The sequence below is a fragment of the Centrocercus urophasianus genome, unplaced genomic scaffold (genome assembly GCF_019232065.1).
Source record: "Centrocercus urophasianus isolate 14NV4802_14NV808 unplaced genomic scaffold, USGS_Curo_1.0 seq_29, whole genome shotgun sequence".
Lineage (NCBI taxonomy): Eukaryota > Metazoa > Chordata > Aves > Galliformes > Phasianidae > Centrocercus > Centrocercus urophasianus.
This window is the reverse complement of record NW_024884855.1, coordinates 10,977,836-10,997,217: the sequence shown is the minus strand read 5'-3', so window position 1 is coordinate 10,997,217 and position 19,382 is coordinate 10,977,836. Positions and strand designations below refer to the sequence as shown.

Below are 19,382 nucleotides of genomic sequence, written 5' to 3'. Positions count from 1 at the left end.
TTCTTTCACACGGACCCCGGAAAGGCCGACCATGTCCCACCATCCCAAAGCAGCCCTGGGGATGGGGGAAAGGACAGGGGGAAAGGAATCAAAAAGCAGGAGCCAACACAAAGGGAAGGAGTTCCTGAGTGACCTCAGATGTACCTCTGAATGCCTGCACCTGAAGAGGAGCAGTGAGGCTCCAGGGGACGACTTGGGACCTCAAATCAGATGTTGCTTTTGGTGGTGAAGCCCTGAAATGCCTCAGAAGGAAGGCAAACAAGAGGTTACCTTCAGTGCTAAGCTGTCACCTGATTTCTGAGGGCTAGAACTCTTGGGGTCCATGCTCTAGAGCACTTGCCATGCTGGAGGAGTGTGGGTTTTCTCCAGGTCTGTTCTGACATCTGCCAGCCATGCCCGCTGTCTCAGATACCTCAGGGTGCTTCAAGTAGCACAGTACATTTGGGTACCTGAGCACAGTCCTTCGTTTCCATGTCTTTCACAAAACTTTGCTGCTTAGATTTATCCTCCAGACTCATCCCTTCTCTTCACAGGTCATTCCTTGTGTCTCGTATGTATTAGAGCAACACATTGTGTGTGTTCAATTTTACACATTCTGCATTCTGAATCGAACAAAATCCTCAGAACTGCACTGTTTTCTTAGACTAATGAATTCTTTTCGAGGGGTAAAAATCACCTCAGTAATAAATCCAAACTGTGAAGGCTTGATGTATCTGTTTTTCTGTTCGCCTCCACTGCTGCTAGACAGAATTAGCCCTCACCTAATACAGAGTGCAGACTTGATACAACCTTGTTTAGCACAATTGGTTTGAATCCATTATATTGACAATATCAATTTGTGTAATTCCTGCATTAGGATTTTCTGCTAAACTGTATTTGAAAGGAGCTGTTGACCTTGATTAGCTCTTTAATTGTGGTTAAAATCCAAAGTAATTCAGATACCAGCTTTGACTGTGGAAGGGAAGGGCCATGCCATGTGATGGCACAGTCAATAACTGCTGCGTTCCCCACGGACAGAGCTCCCATGCTATATTGGCTGTGGGTCTCATTGCTGCCACAGTGCAGCCTTCACTCTGACCAGACCCTCTGGGCTTCACCTCTCGGGCTGCATTGCAAGAGCAGACACTCCATGTACAGCCTCCTGGAAAGCTTCCAGTCAAGCCATCCATGCAGATCACAACACCTCTGCTTTAGCATGCAGCTGGGATTCCTCCTCATCTCCCATCCTGGAGCCGTAACAGCGCTGGGTACTACAAGGGCTGCTCAGAAAGGGCCTGGACCCCTCTGTCTACACAGTTAATCTTGATTGCAAATACTGCCTTTCTCAATGAGTGGTCCCTTAGCAGCAAAAAAAAAAAAAGATACACCAAAAAAAAGTGTGTTATTAGAACACATTAAGGAGCCCATGATTGTTGGTGCCCAGATATCTGCATGGGATGCTCGTGGTGTTATGGGCACCCAGGGGCAGGCTGGTGCTCTGCCAGCACCCAACTTGCCTTAGCAGGAACTGTGTGCCACTTCTCCAGGTTGTAGGCAAAAGTCATCTGTGTGCTGTGAGCTCTGCATTCATGCAAGTGTTCTGGGTGAAAAATGCCAGGCACAAGGAAAGGCCATTTCCAGGACTGCCATGTGCTGAGGGGGAAAATGGGTGGGATGAAGCCTGGGGGAGAACCCTTTTCAGTCAATAAGGAATTGTGCCAGAAAACAGCAGAAGGAGCAGTTCAGCAGGAATTACAGAAAAGAAAAAAAATATATATCTGGCAAGAGATACAGCTTGAAAGATTGAGCACTTCATTTTGGGCAAACCAAATGTTTCAATTAAAAATGACAGAGCTACGGCCCTTTAAAAGCAGTCAGATCTTAATACATTTTTCGTGACTGGAAGCAGCCCATCTCCTGAAGATCTTGACAAGCTCTCCGCTCTTTGGAGATTGTGTTTCCTCCTGGATCTCTGTCTTCCTGGCACCAGACAGCATTGCCAGACACGGATCATAGAGAGAAGGCACAAAAAGGCACGCCAGGCATCTTGTGCTACATATGTGTGGAACGACACGTGCTGCAAGGAGCAGGATGGCTGCTGGTGGGGGAAGGGCTTCCAGGGAAGCAAGAGGAAAGCAGGAGTGCAGAGATGAAAGGCCATGAAGAAGGAGGCAACCAAGGAGGAGAGGAGTGGGTGCAGCAGAGTTTGTGAAAGACGGGAGCAGGGCTGTGAAAGTGGAGAAGAGAGGGAGGGAGTGGGGGGAGGCAGGTCTGCTGTGTGCCTGGGAAAAGGACAATAAAAGCTGCGGACTCCTGTCACGCAGGACAAGCCCAGCACTATTTACTGTTTGCTCATTTAACCTGGTTAATTTTTAATAATGTTGAAATTTTCATTTTAATAATTTAGGTAAATTATTTATTAAACCACGGGATAAAGGGATCATAGCAATTATGAATTGACAGTGTTACCTGAGGCTCATGAAAAGGTAAGGGGTTTTGCAAAGTCCTTGTTATTGGATAAACATTAAATTAGCAACAACTTCACATCCAATTTAAATTACCTTCTTCCAAGTCTAAGGTTGCTTGCTCTCTTGGGAAAGACCACGGTCAGCAGAGCAGAGCCATGGCTGCCCTGAAGGGGACCGGGGTGGTGCCCCAGCTGTGCCCCAGGCAGCCACGAGGCCATCTTTCCTTCTGAAGAGTCAGCAAGGTGACATTCACTGCTCTAGTAATGCAGAAACTGCAAAGCTTTTAAGAAAGAATATGTTAGTAAGTAAATGGGTCTTGCCTGGCTCTGCTTAGCAGAGAGCTGATGGCCTTCCTGGTATTACAAATGCCAACAGAACTGTGCTTGCACTTCCTACCTTTTGCAGGGCTCTTCCTCATTGCATTTTGGTGACCATACAGCCCCGGATCAGCTCTGATCACAGGAAAAGTGTGATGCCAGCTGCCTTCAGAAGGGCTCCCGAGGAAATGCAGAGCCACTGCTGGGAGATGCCAAGGGCGTTCTGGAGAAGTCTGTGTAGAAATCTTCAGGCTGTCTCTTGAGCAAAGCAACCATTGCGGAGCAGAAATCAGTGCTCTACGCTGGGATAGTTCACTGAAAATAAAGGTATTGGTGCTGAGAAGGCATTAAGTATCTGAATGAGTGGAACTGCAGTGGCTTAAAAACACTTAGGGAACGTAGCATCCAGATACTGCCTGATACAGGATCATACAATCATAGAATGGCCTGGGTTGAATAATGACCATTTAGTTTCAACTCCTCTGCTATGTGCAGGGTGACCAACCACTAGACCAGGCTGCCCAGATCCAGTCTGGCCTTGAATGGCTCCAGAGAGGATGGGGCAGGATTTGCTTTGAATTAGAAATTTAAATGGAATATGGAGAGAGATGGGAAAGTGGAGGACAAAGATGGGATGCAAAACCTGGTGGTCTCAGACAGAAAAGGGCTGCAGCCATTGCCCCACTTCCAGCAGTGATACAGACCAGTGGAAATCAAACCGACCATCCAAAGCTTGAACAGCAGTCCCAGGTTTTAAGCTCTGTAATGAATCAGACCCGAGTTTGCATTTTCATATTTTGGGATGTTTAATTTCCAAGCATTTTGTTTTAATTACCAGTTTCCAATCATTTTTATGTTAGCTCTGAGTGCCTTTCCTACATTTTCTTCTCAATAATTAAAACTTTTTAATAACAATACTTTCAATCAAAGGATTTCAATTTATCTTCTAACTTAGTTCTATCCTAATAAGATTTTGTCCCTGGGAATTTCCTAACTCGCAGTAAAGGAAATAAGCATTTCTAAAGAATTATTTTATTTCCTTCCAACATATTGAGAGCTCAGATCTCTTAAAAACTTAGGGAAAGCATCAGGACACATTCAGAGCCCCAGATACTTGGACATGGGATGACTCAGGATACGAATCTGGTCTTCCTTCTTTTTGGTCAACCAGCAACAGCCACCGACGCTGTGCAAAACAAGGTGCTGAACAGATGGGTCCCAAGGACTTGAAAGAACTCACTCTAAGATTTGAAATCTGTTTAATCCCGTTTTGGTGGCATGCCTTACAGGTGAGAAAATAGAGCCAATTACACAGCAGTCAACAAATGCTTAATCCACAATTCGTTGGCGTCTCTAAGCTCCACGTGAATCCAAACTTGCCCGTCCCCAGAGTTTATTAATTGCCAGAGTTTATAATCTGCAGAGAGCCTCTCCAAGGGATGCACGTTCTGTACAAGTGAAGTCACAGAGAAACCCTAGAAACTTGTAGGTAGAGACAGGAGGTAGATATGAATTGCTGCCTTCTCACCTGCATGCTCAGCACCCATTGGCATCGTGGGCAGTCCATTATACCTGAATCAACGTCGCCCTGAGAATAGCATATTAACTACAAACGAACAAATCAGCAAAGTGCTTCCCACGGCTATCTCAGCTCACCTCCTTCCTTTGCCCTCAGTCTCCCCTCCGATTCTTCCATCAGGAAATTAAGTGATTTAAAGTAAAGAGCAAAACTTTTTTTGTTACTGTGAGCCAGTGATAAAGAGAAGATATCAGAGCTGAGTGCCACAACTCGACTGACTTTCACTAGCAAATGCTCATTCCACAAAAGCATGGAGTTTGCTACGTGTCAATCAGCAGGCTGAACTTTCCAGTGAAAGCTGATCAGAATCCTTTTTTCTCCATGAACCAAGCCCACAATGAGAACGGTGTTACAGCCTGAAGTGGAAGCTCTGGAAGCAACTCATGAGTCAAGAAGAAGGGGCCGACCATCCGAAACCACAGCTGGTTTGCTGTATGGTTATTCACCGCCTCTTTAACTTCCTTTTGTTAAAACTTCCAATCCACCCCAATGAAGACAGTTTGGTTCGTGTGTTCCCCAGGGCGGGGACTAATTTCCCATAGGACAGCTAACGAGCTGGGCTGTAATTAGCTGCCTGTTGGGTGGAGGCACCCATCCCACGTGCTCATCCTTTCAGGGAGCGTGTGGCAGACAGTGGCTGCAAACAGAGGAAGGATTTTGCAGCTTGCAGCTCTGACTGAATGCATTCTATTAACAGACATCTTTTCTGCTGCACACAGATGAACGCAGCAGCGCAGGAAGCAAGGAAGAAATTAATAACAATGTCTGAGTACTCGGAGAGGCTCTTCCCAAACTCCTGCTTGGCTCGCAGCAACAAAGGCCCCCTCTGGTGCTCTTCCATCTCCCGTCCCTGCTGCGATCGCTCCCAGACGCCTCTGTTAACGGCTATGATTTTTCAGGGACGGGCTCTGATCCAACACCTAACTGCAGATGAGGGGAACCATCCAACGGACAGCAGCGAGCTTTGGCTCAGTCCTGTGGGCAGGAGCAAGGAAACAGAGAAATTCAGATGCACGGAGCCCACATTCAGGAGCAGCACAGCCAGGGGCCGAGGCCAGGCTGTGCCTGTGCTGCCAAGACCCCCCGGTGCCCTCAGGAGAGGGGCCCTGCTGCATCCCAGCACCCAAACGCTCAGTACTGCAGCCCTGTCCTCCGCCTTCCCTTCACGCCTTGCTCGGGAAGGCCAGCGAGGACGCTGAGCCTGTTTGTCTCTATTGTAAGTTGCCAACCCTCCCCCCCCCCCCCCTTTTTTTTTTTTTTGTTATTACATTTTTTCAAAATGGAAAAAGTGAATCCCTCCCCCTTCCTTGTCCCTCCCTGCCACGTTCCCAAGGTGCCAACTAATCTCCAATGCCCAGCTTGTACACAGCCACCTCTAATTGCTCCTGCATTTTCATCTGGTGTAAGTTCAGCCATCGCTACAGCTGCCCCTCCTCCCCCCGGGAATTCACACCTTCATTATCACTCTTTACTGCAGAGCCGTCCGCAGGCTCCCGGCTCCGAACAGCAGCTCCGATAAAAAATAGAGCAGCTTTTCAGTGGTTTCAATTTTAATTACCAGCATCAAGGCAGCTCGCATTCTCACCAGGCTGTTTCGCACTAATTAAAGTGAGGAGGAGTTTATGGAAGGGACACCAACTCCACTTCACTCCCTCATCTATTATTTACAGACAGTAATACAAATAATTTCCAATTTAAACAGTCTGAGCTGGCCAGCAAAGAGGAGGGAGAGCTGGGGAGAACGCTAAGCAAGGAGAAACTCAAATAAAGAGCTGAAACTCCAAGAGGGGACAGAAAATCGACTCCCAGTGCCCTCTAGTGGGGTGATTTCTTGAGGGGTCCCAAGGTCGGAGGTGTGAACATGCCCAGAAGGACCAGCCAAGTGCCAGATGCTGGTTTCTCCTAACCTGACCTCGCCGGTGACCTTCAAGATGGGACCAAGATGCAGCAAAGGATGATTTTGGCCAAGTGACCAGCTTGTGTGGGTGCTCACCCCACCTGAAGGCACCATCTGTGGTGGGGGGCCAGGGAAACGTTGAGCTGTAGGTCTGAGATAGCATGGGAAGGCTTCTCCCATTGTGGAGGTGGGCTGTCCGTGTGATGATAAACTCATGCATCAAGAGATGCAGTTTCCCAAGGCCAGGATTTCTTCCCTGCCCTCCTGTTGGATGGGAAATGATCTGCATTTCCCAGTCAATCTCTCAGTGCAATGAATGCCAAACCTGGGAATTTCATGGATTTGCAGAGAAGAAACCCCATAGATAGGGCAGCATGGAGGTGTGTGGTTCCTACCTCGATGAAAACACTTCCCTGTAATCATGGAACATTTAAGATTTTTCCATGTTAATTAACCAAGATGCGACAGCAACTCTACCACCTTGCTGTGCTTGTTTTTGGCACAGGTGAGGCAACTGACACCATGAGCTTCTGTTATGGCTCTGACCTCTGCAAGGCGCTGAAATGGTGTCATCTGTGGGTCACATTCGGATTTCATTTAAACCAGTGCTGATCAGGAATAACTCCAATAAGAACAGAGTTACCCCGGATTTACACCAGGCTAAGGCAGATAAGCCTGAAGATCAGTGACTGAAGGAGATGAAGTTTCAGCATAAATGATATTACTAGAGAAAAGTAGCTTGATTGAAGCACAGGTGTTGAATGTTAATCGCTGTAGGCTTGATCCAGCGTCTGTGTAAGTCAAAAGCAATATCCCATTTACAGCAGCATCTCGGAATTAGATCAACGGCAGGTAAATACTCAGAGACTAATTCATCTTTCTCTCGTATCACCTCTGGAGTCTGTGAAGTGCCTGCGACTTCAGCAAAAGCATTCCTGACTTCTGCCAGGGTGCACTGGAGAACTGGGCTGCCTGCTCTGCAGCAGGTGGCTCTCACACTTGGGGTCGGGTCAGGGGGTGTTGCTGGGCCTCAGGATCAGCCCTAAAGGACTTTTGCTCCACATCTGACTGTGCCTGTCTGCACAGAGGGGAATGGACTTGCTCACATGCCGTGGGCAGGTTGGACCCGATGGTCCAATGCAGCTGGAACACAAACCATGCCACGACTGCGGGTGTTCCTGGCTGCTCCGGTGTAAAAAGAGAGTAAATAACCAACCAATACAAACAGCCACAAAGCCATAAACGTTTGACAGCTGTTAAACTGTGGATGCAGACAAAACCCCAAGCCCTGGCCCCGTGCAATGAGCCTGGCCTGCAGGTGGGGGCTTTATGGCCGGGCTGGTGGATAAGCATCCATGTGACTGGTTCAAGAACGGGCTGCTCAGCACAGATCACAGGGAGCCCCTTCACGGAGCTGGAATGCCTTTGCACCAGGCCTCTCATTCCCAGCCAGAAAGTCTGTCTCTCTCTGATGAGAACAGGGGTTTTCTAATTTATTGCTTTTATGGGATTGTTCCTCCACAGAGGCACAAATAGCAGCATATCAATAAAGCCAGTCGTTTGAAGTTGGATATTTCCACCTCTGTCACAGCAAAATAATTAAAAAAGGATTCACAAGATCATAAATTATATGTCACCAAGGACACAGCCTCTTTAACCCTTCAAATGCCAGGCTGTGCCCACCCGAGCCGCATCCTACTCAAGGCAGGAAGCCACATTTGTCATTTTCAAGCTTTTTGGCCACTGGTGCTTTCCTGTCTGAAAGGAGACACACTGAGGACTTGTCTGCACTGGGGATGGCTGGCAGGAGCTCAGCCCAGCTCCAGAATGAGAATGCTCACATTGGTTTGATTTTCAGCCGGGCCAACAAGGGTCTGTGCTGCAGACCTGCAAGAGCTGAACATTTAGTCACATGGAAGTTGAAACACTTACAAACACATCAGGCTTTGGGAAAAACAGCTTCGAACATATTTGAAGAGTGGCAGCGTAGAGAGGGCCTGAAAAACATTTGTTCTCCTTTAAAAGCTCCTCTGGCTCCAGCGAGATGATAAAAAGGATGGAGCCCATCTGGGTTGGAAACTCCCGTTATCCTGCTGATCCCTCCCCAGCACAGACACAGCCAAAGCATACAGGAAAAGGAATGTAAATGCAAAAGAAAACCAATGAATATTATTTTCCAAGCAAGTGGCCACTTAGCTCCTGATATGACAGCCAGCTCGTGCTCTGGTCTAATTTGATCACAGTCAAGGTTAACAACCATTGTTAAACTCTGCAGGTCAAATCCTGCCCTCTTGTAAATCCAGGGGAACTCCACAGGAAAGTGTAAATCTCTGGGTTTGAGTCTCCATGGCAGGTGGGAAGGGGGTTCCCCAGCAGGGCTGAGGATGGGGACAAGGACTGCAACCTGTGTGTGCTGGGCCAAGGGCAGGGCAACGAGTTGGTGCGGGTTGGTGGAAGGGAGCCCACCCTGGGCACGTGGTTCCAAAAAGACCCCTCTCTGTGTCCCATGGGAGTCTGCAGCCCTGGGAGAAGTCCTGCTGGAGGTGGATTTGTGGGAAGGGCAGTGCTGATAAGCTTATGGCAGGGCTGTGAAGTTTTGTGCCCGTATCCCGTGGCTGTATCTGCTATGATCAGCGTGCCATGGAGGCATGTGGGTTTGTCTGCATTGTCTTATGAGAACCTCAATCCTCCTGATTCAAGACAAAATCCCCGAAAAAAAGGTGCTTTTATCCTTTTTGTTATCCCACGGCACAAAGTGGTAAAGGATGGCCACGGTTTGCTTAGGCTGAAGCTCATGTTTAAGTGCCTTAGGGGAAGTCAAGAACAAAACTCTTCTGCTATCCCCTCCTGACAAAGCAACCTAAAAGCTTACCTCTGGATTACTTACATCTGGTTGCTTCTGGAAAAGCAAGATCTCGAGGTTGTTACTCCACTTTCAGAAGCTCAGGCAGCAGTGACACTCAGTTCCAAAGTGACATCAACTCCAAAGTGACACCAACACCAGCAGCAGCTCTTGCTGCAGACTGTGTGTGCAGCTCTGCAGTGAGCTGTGCAGCCCCAGACCCAAGGTGTTGAAATGCCCATAAAACCAATGGGATTCCTGTTTGCTCATGCTCTGTACCACCACAAGTGATAGCAAGGCTATGTACAGAAGGGAGAAGGAAGAGGCCTCGTGTTCAAAGCCAAACACACTCAAACATTCTCCTTAAAAGCCACAAGACATAAAAATTACGCATTGTTTGAGATTATATGTGGTGCAGAGAGTCTAAAGCTGATTCCATCCAGGTACAGGATTACTTCCCCCATTACAGACTCAGAAAGTCAGATGAGCTCAATGAATTTAAGCCTAAACAGCATCAATTAAATAATGACCGTGAACAAACACAATAACATTAAAATCTTAAGCCTGGATGTTGGGAGGAGGAAAGCAGATGCAGAATAACAGCACGGCCGATGGCGCTGGGTTTCAGTCACCTTTCCCAGTCCTGTTACACATCCACACAGCAGCCTGCAAGGGCAGCAAGGGGAAGGGGCTCAGCCTTTCCCATCAGAAGCTGACCCTGGCCCCGGGGAGCCCTGCTCTGCCTCTGTGCCCAATGGTACATGACACCAGATTAGGACCCTTCAGAGCTGAGCTGCAAACCAGGCAGACAGGGCTAAACGGCCCCTGGGTACGGGATTACAGGAGTCTGCAGAGGGACGGGGAAACGGCTGCTCCTTCCCCACCGAGAGGGGGGGGAAGAGGATGAGGACGTGCATATGGAGCAGGGCAGCAGCTGAGCCCCTGTCAGAGCTCCCTGGAGGAACTGGAGGAGGCACAGCAGGGGCTGCACAGCAGCGCTCGGAGCAGGACTGATAAATGCATGCTCATCACGCAGGGAGAAAGTGCCCAGCGTGTGGCTCTGGGCAAACAGCAACAGCAGAAACAGAAGAGAGGACTTCTCTTAAGGCTGGCACCAAATGTCTGCAGAAATGGCCGTTTTTGCTGACTCAGCCCTATGCCATGGGCAGGTTTGTGGAGCATCAGGAGTCCTACAGCGGCAACAAACCCATTTCCCTCGGCCGTCCCTGTGGTTTCTGAATGGTGGCCTGCAGACCCCTATGGGCTGTGAAATGAAGGCTGTGGAAGGCCGTGAAAGGAAGCAAAATCTTTCATGCTCCAGTGAAAGCACAAAGAAGTCTGTGCCTCTGCTGAAAAACTTTGTTTAGCAGCCCACAAACTGGAATAAATCAAAATCACAGTTTTAGTTTTAGGAATCTATAACTGCCCTTCATACAATTTTTCTATTATCTATCCAAAATAAAAATAGTGCAGATAAGTAATGAGATCTTGCAGTACCTATCAGTGTAGCTATAATAAACATTTTGAGTGGAGCACTGCGAGATGAAATGATGTCTTATTAGAAGAGCTGAAGGTGTGAAACTTGCCACCAGCACCAAGGCATAGAGGTGCTCCTATGACATCTGGCTCTTACTGTTTATTATCAAATTGATGGTTAATGGAACCAGAACCTTCATGTCATCACTCAGCTGTCACTGGTGCTTGTGTGGCTCCATCTCCATAACATCCATTGCTCTCTGGCTCTAGCATCCCTGCAGTATGCCCACAAGGAGCAGCACGATGGCTGTTCCTGGAGAACAAACATAATCCATAGCTGAGCCTCTGGGCCAATGGCGAGAAGGTCTGAGGGAGGGGAAATCCTTCTTTTCCATGCAGGCCTTGATGGTGTAGTTGATCTGAACACTTGGGGGGCCTCTGAGCTGACTCCCAGTCCTGCCAAAATTAGTTGTCTGAGGGGAAGGTTCCCTGTTTTCACATTGCAACAGCAACAAGCAGATCGTGTGGGCACAGAGGGGTCTGGGGAAATCTGCAGGAGGTAAATGGGAATAAATCAGAGGGAATCTGTCTCTCCATCAGCTGCATTCGTGAAGGGTACTCTTTGGTCTTGGGCAGATAAGGGTAATGGGGTTTTGCTATGGCCTTCCTGATACCACTCTTGACCACCTGTCAATGCTTTGTGGCACATGGAAACCCCAGAAGCCAAAGCAGAAGAGGAGGCTTTGAAGCACCTACCTGGTGCAGCAGCAACAGGAGCGAGTGGCTGAATCCTTGGCAGTGAAGCTCAGAGCTGTGGACACCCAGCTGGGATTTCTCCAGGTTGGTGAGGATCTTGGTGGTGGGCACAGTGACATCTGCATCAAACTAGAAAGATCAGGGGGCAAGAAGAGGGGCTTAGATAGCAGCACTGCCCCAGCCGTCCTCACCTGGCCACCAGGGCTGCAGCCCCCTCCTCCCCTCCAAGCCCACCATCAGCACACTTGTTAACCCCCTTTTAATTTAAGAATTAGCAAATGCTGTTGTAACACAGCAAACATCAACCAGTTTCTTCCAGCAGCCTGCCATTCGGGACCATGAAGGGAGGGAGGCAGAAAAGCTGTAGGAAATAACTTACCTAGTCCATGGAGCACAGCGTTTCCCTACCTGCAACCTCAGCACCCAAGGGAGCCAAGAGCAGAGCTCCCCTTGCCTCACTCAGCCCTGGGGGGAGGCAATGAAACATCATTTTCTCCCTCCAATCCTTTGAACTATACTCCTGAGTAGAGAGAAGACAAGGGAAAATAAAAGGGGGAAATTAATTCCAGGCAGTTGAGTGCATTCCCTGCTCTAGCTCAGTTTGGAGTAGGTACACATAATAACAACTTTTTAATAATAATTTAATTTATAATGTGCCCCCCTGCCTAGGCACTCAAGGCACTGCACAAACAATTAAAATATGATTATAATAAATAAACAACAATAATTAAAACATCATAAAACAGACAGTATTAGCGCCAAACCAAACACCAAAAAGCAAAACAAAGCAGCATCTTTGGAGGAAGGAGATCCTTGCACAATTCATCTTCCAAATCTCCTGTTGATGTTAGATTGAAATTCTCCTGCGAAGCTGTTTCTGCATTGCAAAGATTTTGGCAGTGTCATAGTCGTTAAAAAAAATGGATTTCACACCACTGTAAATTAACTGGAGTTTTGCAAGGCTGTAATAACGCAGCGTTCACTCCTGTCTCTAAATTCCAACGCTCGGTTTAGTCGGGAACTCAGTTTATGGCGCCGAGTTTGTGTTGACTGCCCCGAGTTTGGGAAGAGCACGCATTCATTTTGCTCTCAGTTCATAAAACGTGCTTCATTACAGTCGTAAGAATGCTTCCATCGGCACAAGGATGGCGTGTGAAGATTTAAACCCAACCCCAAATGTGAAGAGCAGACAGCACGGCCCGCCCCTGGCCATAAGCTCTTTGGAGCCGAGGGGATCGCCTTGTCCCAGCGTACACAACTGGAACCAAAAGACCTCGACTAACAAAAGAAGCAATCTTCCTCCAAAACAAATGAAATCCCAACTTGTGCCAGGAGAAAGCCGTGCACTGAACTCTAATGATTAAAGGAGACAGGCTCTGTCAAGGCAGAGGTGGAACTGAAACCCAGCCAGTCGGGCCCTCTCCTGACAAAACCTGGCCACCAGCCCTCAGACAATTACATCCAGGATCCGTTCACTCGAGTGCCTCGGCTGATCTCAGTTGTTGTGGCAGCGCATGAAGGGAAAATCCTTCTTGCAAACCCAAACCACGCGGGGATTTCTCCATATTAGCAAAAAAAAAAACAAAACACAAACAAAATGGGTTAGGAAGATGAAGCCAGAGGTTTTCTTCCAGCACAAGGAACCAGGAGGATGCTTTCCGTTCCGATCTGTCTGAGGCTTGGTGCTCACGGGCCTTATGTGGAGCTTCATATCTAAGTGGGTCTTCAAAATCAAAGGGATGACAAATGAAACCACGTGGTTCTCACACACAAAGCCATCTTTTGGCCAGGATTCATTCAAAAAACATCCCTCAGAAGGGCTCATGAACCTCAGCTTAGCGTGCTGTGTCATAATTTCACATTTTTCAAACCAGAGAAGATGCCTTCAGAGAGGATGTTTCATTCATTTCTATTTTCCCCTACCAGGACACTTAAAAACGGTTTGAGGCACAGACTGCTGGTTCACACAGATTTCCTCAAAAGAGGTTGAAGCTCATGCTCTTGGGGGTACTGCACAGAAGCAGATTGGTTCTGCCCCCTCCAGGAGACACACCATGGGCAGCAGTTTGCACTGCACCTTCCTGCGTATGGTTTTTATTCTCCTTGGGGAAAGGATGCACTGAGATGTGAGTGGCTCCTGTAAGCCTTCTGTGCTCCCTCCTGCCTGGTCATATTTTGGGTAAAAGATTCTGATTCTGGGATGAATTGCAGAAAATTTGCATGCAGTTTTCTGTACCACTTTTCTACCATTGTCCTTTGTGACCTTGAGCAGCTGACTCAGAGTCACACCATGAAAAATATCAGAAAAATGCCTCACTCTTGTTTTTAAAGAGAAGACAGCATTTAAGTGCCTTGTAGGACCTGGGTCAAAGCTTTGTGCCTCAGTTTCCCCATGTGCTTTCCTACCTTTCAGGGCAGATTGGAATTGGACAGTGAAGAGAATGGGACATGTGTCAGCGTGGCCAGAATGGACCCATTGACCCTCACTCACTTCACCATCACTGTTTTCAAATCAGCTCTGGGCAATCACCAAGTGCTGATTCTACACCATCACACGCCAACAAATCAAAGATCCCTCCCAGGGGCTCTCCAGGTCCTCCAGGGCTGGGCTGTGCAGCACCAGGGCTGGGAAGGCATCAGGAGCTGCTGCAGGAGAGAACAGGCTGGCACTTGAGAGCAGAAATGAGAAGATCGAGGTGGCAGAATATATTTTATGACAAATCCTAAAAGGAAATTATGCAAAGTAATAAAATAAAGAAGAATTGTAAATGAGGACAAGAAATAGGTGAGATATAGAATAAATTATAGGAAGACAGGAAGGTGCAGGAGGAGAATCGAAGGCAGAAGCGCTGAGTTAAAGGATAGATATTAGAAACTGGCTGGTAGACAGAGGGGGGAGTTTGGTTAGGATGGATCTCACCAGAGGGACTCGTGCTGCACCTGAGCTGTGTGGTGCTGTGCAGTGCCAGCAGCAAGCCCTGCTAGAGGCATCCTGGTGGGGGTATGGGACAACAGATAGCATCCGTTATTGGGGTGTGAGCCCAGATTCCGGGCAGAAGGCTGCCCCTGCTTTCATCTGCTGTCAAAGCAAAATCAAACATGGGGAAAGGAGCCCTGCAAACAGCGGTGCAGCCTCAGCTCTCCCCAGCAGCCTCCTCCAGCCACTTGGATGGGGTATCCCCAAGCCCTGGTCGAGGTTCCCAGGCTCTGAGTTGCTCCAGGTTGGGTCTCCGGAACCCTTTGCAGAGCCGTCGGGCCCCAGGTGCAGAAGGGGACGAGGGAAGCCCTCGCACAGGGCAGGGACCCTCAGTGGGTGCAGGAGGCATCCTCCGATGGCAGGAGGAGCTGGTCCCAGGCCCGCGGCCCCAGCTGTCAGTCTGAGCGATGAATTACATGCTATAAGAAGGTGTTGACAGGAGCAGCTGGACATCAGAGAGTGATGAAAAGGGAACAAAATTCATTCCGAGTTCAGACAGACTGGCTCGTTAGGGGCACCGACGGCAGAGGCCACAGAAACACTGCTCCATCTCCTGGACATCCACAGAACCGGCTCCCGAAAATCCGCCAAAGCACGCGGAGCCCCTTCCCCAAATCGGAGCAGCTCCGGGGAACACAGCGCATCCCAAACCCGCAGCACCGCATGGGCTTCCATTCGGATATCTTCAAAAGAAGCCGAATCAAAGGGGGTTTTGTCCCTCTTGTTTAAGGCTGTAATTTGTATAAACTGTACGAAGAGCACTGGGGGTTGGGGGGAGGGGGGGGAGGGAACGGGAGCATTTGGCGTCAAAACAATTATCTCCATTTTAATGCAAACTAAACGACATGCTAAAGGGGAATTGTTCCCTACATATGTACAGCAAGCGAACATTAAACCATACGGCTAATAATTAACCGGCTCGGCGTTGCCCTTGCTGCGTTAAATACAAGGGTGTCCCCTTGCATCGAATGTGCGGAGAAGTTTGAGGACGAGGAGGTCCCGTATGAGATTATTCCTAAAGCTGTGAGAATAGCAAAGAGATGCTTTTTGTTTTTGGTTGTCTTTTTTTTTTTTAAAGCCAAACTACTTCTTGGCATTCGGAAAAGTTGGCAGAGAGAAAAAAGTGTGGGTCCTCCCCCCACCTCCTTCTCCCTCCCTCCCTCCTCCTCTCCTCCCTTCCCTCCCTTCCACCTCTTTCTGCTGCCGGAGAAAAAGAATAGCAAATTCAGAGAAAATTTCATTGAGGTTATTCAAAGAGTTTTTCATGGATTATTTACACAAGTGCTGTTCAAACAGCCTTTGTCTGAACATCCCTTGAAATCTGCACCCAATCCTTTCAGATTCAAAGCAATAGCTCAGGGGAGACAAAGGGGAGCGGCTGACATGGGTTTCCTCTGCAAGTGAATGAGAGGTCTGGCTAAACACAGAAGGGCTTTGGGATCACAAGCGTCCTTTCAGCCTGGAAAATAAACACTAAGCTGAAGCCGGGCAGCTGTAGCTCCGGGCAGCCTGGCTCGTCCAACACCGTGCGAGAAGGATGGGGAGGCAGAGGGCTGGAGCAGCACCCCGTCCTACATCCCCAGCCCCAGAACTGTTGCCTCAGTGATGGAGACAGGGCGACCCGGTGTCCTGGACCACCACGTGCCTGCGCTTCCAACCACGGCACACGTGGACACACACGACACGTTCTTCTTCCTTTCAGGCCTTTCTCATCCCTTCCCACCGGCTTTCACACCATCTCTGCAAAACGGATCACTTCTTCCTCTGCCCGATTCTCCTCCTCTTCCCATCTCACCGCTCTCAACCTGTTCTGGAAGCCACCACAGGTGTATGCATGAACAGAAACTCAGCACTCTGCTGCAAACTGGGGATAACACAGCCCTGTTTCCAGGTGGCCCAGTACTGGTGGGTTGGCTGAGTCCGTGTACCCAGAAATCCTCCACTCTTTGCTCTTTCTTCTTTAAAATATTGATTATTCTTTTATCAGTACTGACACTTGGAATATAGCTATCCATAGAATCACAGAATCATGGAACCATAAGGTTGGAAAACGACCTTTAAGACCATCTAGTCCAATAAAGTCCAATCATAAGACCATACAAATGCCCAACCTCTACTTGAGCCCTGCTGAGCTCACAGCCATCATTACAGAGCAGCCGCTTCTCGCCCACCTGTGTGTCCACAAAGATGTTTTATCTCTCGTCAGCTCAGAACTGACCAGGTTTTCCAGCTCCATCCATCACTAGGAGACAGAGGAAAGAGATCTCCCTGCAAGTCTGTTTTATCCCTCCTTGAGTCCCACACAATCCTTGAGCCTTATTGAATTATCACTTTTAACTTTCCCGGAGCGACGCTGCTTGTGAGTCACCTTTAGTACTGGAGAAGTAGCCTCTCCTAGCAAGAAGATTAAAATCCCATCAGTTGTTATTCACGTGTTATTTAATGGCATTTTTTTCCATTATGTATTTATTTATTTTTAAGTTGCTCGCTTTGAATCTCGAGTTGGCGTTTCTAATACTGAGTGTAGTTTCTAGTTTGCTCTCCTAATTGGAACGAAATAAAAGCAGAATGGAATTTTAGAGCGGGTATTTTGATGCTTATTAAAGGAATGACAAAAAGCAAACCCCAACAACCAACAACCAAACCCCAATAGGGCACCTGTTCAGGATAACAGCAGTAAGGCAGCACTTTTACTGAGGGAAACAGAGAAAATGGAATTGAAGACAGCTCTGTAGTTCAGCTAAACACCAGCAGCCCTCAGATTCCATGGTGTGCCCTGCTGAAGCCCATTACCTTTCTTGCAATGATTCGGCATCCAGGTGGTCGCAGATTTGACCATGTCTTGAGGACAGGTTCCTCCTCTTCTCATACAGTTGTTTCCTCATCCACGGGGAAGATGGGATGAGAGGAGATCTGCAGATTCTGTGAGTTTTTTGGCTATGGCAATCTCCAGTTTGAGGGAGGACATCTCTTCTTAGTGAGCAGACAGGTCTGAAGATGTGCTCCCATGTCCACGTCCAACAGAGATCTCATACCACAAGAACATTCCTCCAAGGCAATGTGACCAAGGCCTGAATGGAAACCTGAGAAAAAAGGCTGTTATTGGTGAAATGGAAAGCAAAATGGAAGCGGGGAGAAAGGGCAAGATGGGGAGATAAGAGAGAAAAGACTGAGAAATCTACAGAAGGAAGATGAATGGTGGAGATAGCATAAAGATAGATCATAACGATCTATCCTGGATCATGGAGATCATGGAGAAGTGGCAGGGAGCCAAATGGAAGAGTCAGAAGAGAAAGTGCTGCAGAAAAGAGAAGGCAGGTATGGGAGGAGGAGGAAAAGAATGATGGGGAGGGAGCAGGAGGACACAGCGTGGAAAGAGGGTTGGAGAGAGGAAGAAAGAAAGCGAGGAGGAGGGTGGAGAACAAAACTTTCCCCCAAGTGTAGTGCAGCAATCCTCTTGCATCTCTCGGACGCATGTAGAAGGGGCTTGGAAGAATCTTCATTTATCAGGAATTCAATTAAGTGGCATAACCAATTATTAATTTTATAGGAATTATTTGTGCAGGAAAGCCTGGAGCGAGGAAAGGACTCCCGGAGCCATTTCTCCTGCCAGTGCCCCGGGTCAGGTAGGCACTGGCAGCGCAGTCTCACCAGTTGAGATATTAATGAGATGCCTCAAGGTGCAAATGATAGTTTAATAGGTGTTACTTAACGGGAGCGCCCCTCGCCTGCACACGCCAGCGCGCGGCTCCTGACGAGGCTGCCTCCTTGTTAGGATAAGTAATTAGAATGTAGGAACACTCACTTTGACACTTTAATAAAGTGTCAGCCATCATCAATTTAGTATTTAATAAAAATAAAATTAAATATTTACTAGGTTTTCATAGCATCGCATTTTAAATACATATTCCTCAAATTTAGGTGGTTTCAAATGAGGTCCCGCCAGAACTCTGGCCTCAGAAAATAAGTCCCATGATTTCTTTCTTGGGCTTTGTCTTCCATGGGGAGGAGGGACATTCTTACGGACATCAAACCCACAAAGGGAAATGTTGCTGAAAGGGGTGGAGAAGAAGTTTCTTCCTTTGTTCTCTGGGCCTCCATGTGCTGTTTGGAGGCTGAGGATGAACCGAGTTGAGCAAATCTACCCCTGCAATCAGCGGGGCTGTTGGGACGTAGTGAGGCAGCCCGGCAGGAGCAGGTCCCTCCCTGCTCAGCATGGATGTTCCATCCCAGCACAGCCAAACCTACTGCATCTCCCTGGGATGGACCTCCTTCACAGCTCTTCCCTTGGATGTGGGGACTTGGGCTGGGGATGTTAGACTGCCCCAGCCAAGGCATGGGGGCAAGTAGAGCTTCATTCCTATTTTGTCGGAAAGCAAAGCCTTTCAAATCAGATGTTGGAAAGAAAACAGAAGAATATCCAGAAGGTTAAAGCATGCCTTAAGCTTCGAGGGAAAGTGAGAGCTAAAATAGCTTGAGTTTGTTCCCTGCCCATCTGATCATTCCAAATTCTCTTTCCTAGGGATGCCCACCTGGCCAAGGACAGCCCAACATTGCCCTGCCATGCTGGGCCCCCAGCATGCCAAGGACATCCAGGCGACAAAAGGCCGCAGGTAACCCCCAAGACACATGGTGTCACAGCCAGATATCTGCTTGCAGACCTTCCCCAGCCCCTCCTGTCTCTTGAAACAGAGCCCTTTTGGGGCATGCAGAGCTCAGCCCCATGCACGTACATCGTGACCATGTTCTGGAAAACAAAAGGAAGCTGCGGGAGGAGGTGCCGGTCCCTCTGGTCGAGGCGCCTGGCAACACGGAGCGGGTGTTCCCCAGATAGCCCCTGCTGACAAGGGATCCTGTCTCGGAGGCCGTGAGTCAAAGCTGAAACCCGGGCAACAATTCTTTCCACGGGAGCTGCAGCCCTGTGCTGTGAGCGGTGCTGGCACCTGCTCTGGGGGGCGGCACATCCCGACACGCGTCTTCTGATGATGATGATGATGATGAAGAAGAAGAAGAACCCGGCGCTGCTCGGACGGCTGCGGGTCAGAACGCGATGCTCCGCTCAGAGCCTGGAAGGAGAAGCGGCAGCGGGGG

The 19,382-nt window shown here is 48.6% G+C and overlaps 1 long non-coding RNA gene across 5 annotated transcripts; it reads right to left on the bottom strand.

The window, feature by feature from the left end:
- Positions 1-5,667: 5,667 nt before the first annotated feature.
- Positions 5,668-19,347, bottom strand: LOC122165101. 5 transcript variants are annotated; one of them, XR_006170386.1, is made up of 3 exons: positions 17,085-19,347; positions 16,463-16,685; positions 5,668-11,834 (listed from the first exon to the last, which is right to left on the bottom strand). It is a non-coding gene; the product is annotated as an uncharacterized LOC122165101 (long non-coding RNA). The 5 variants fall into 5 exon arrangements; XR_006170388.1 differs by lacking the exon at positions 16,463-16,685 and having other exon boundaries at positions 5,668-11,108; positions 11,315-11,834; XR_006170387.1 differs by lacking the exon at positions 16,463-16,685 and having other exon boundaries at positions 5,668-11,014; positions 11,315-11,834.
- Between the last annotated feature and the right edge of the window lie 35 nt (positions 19,348-19,382).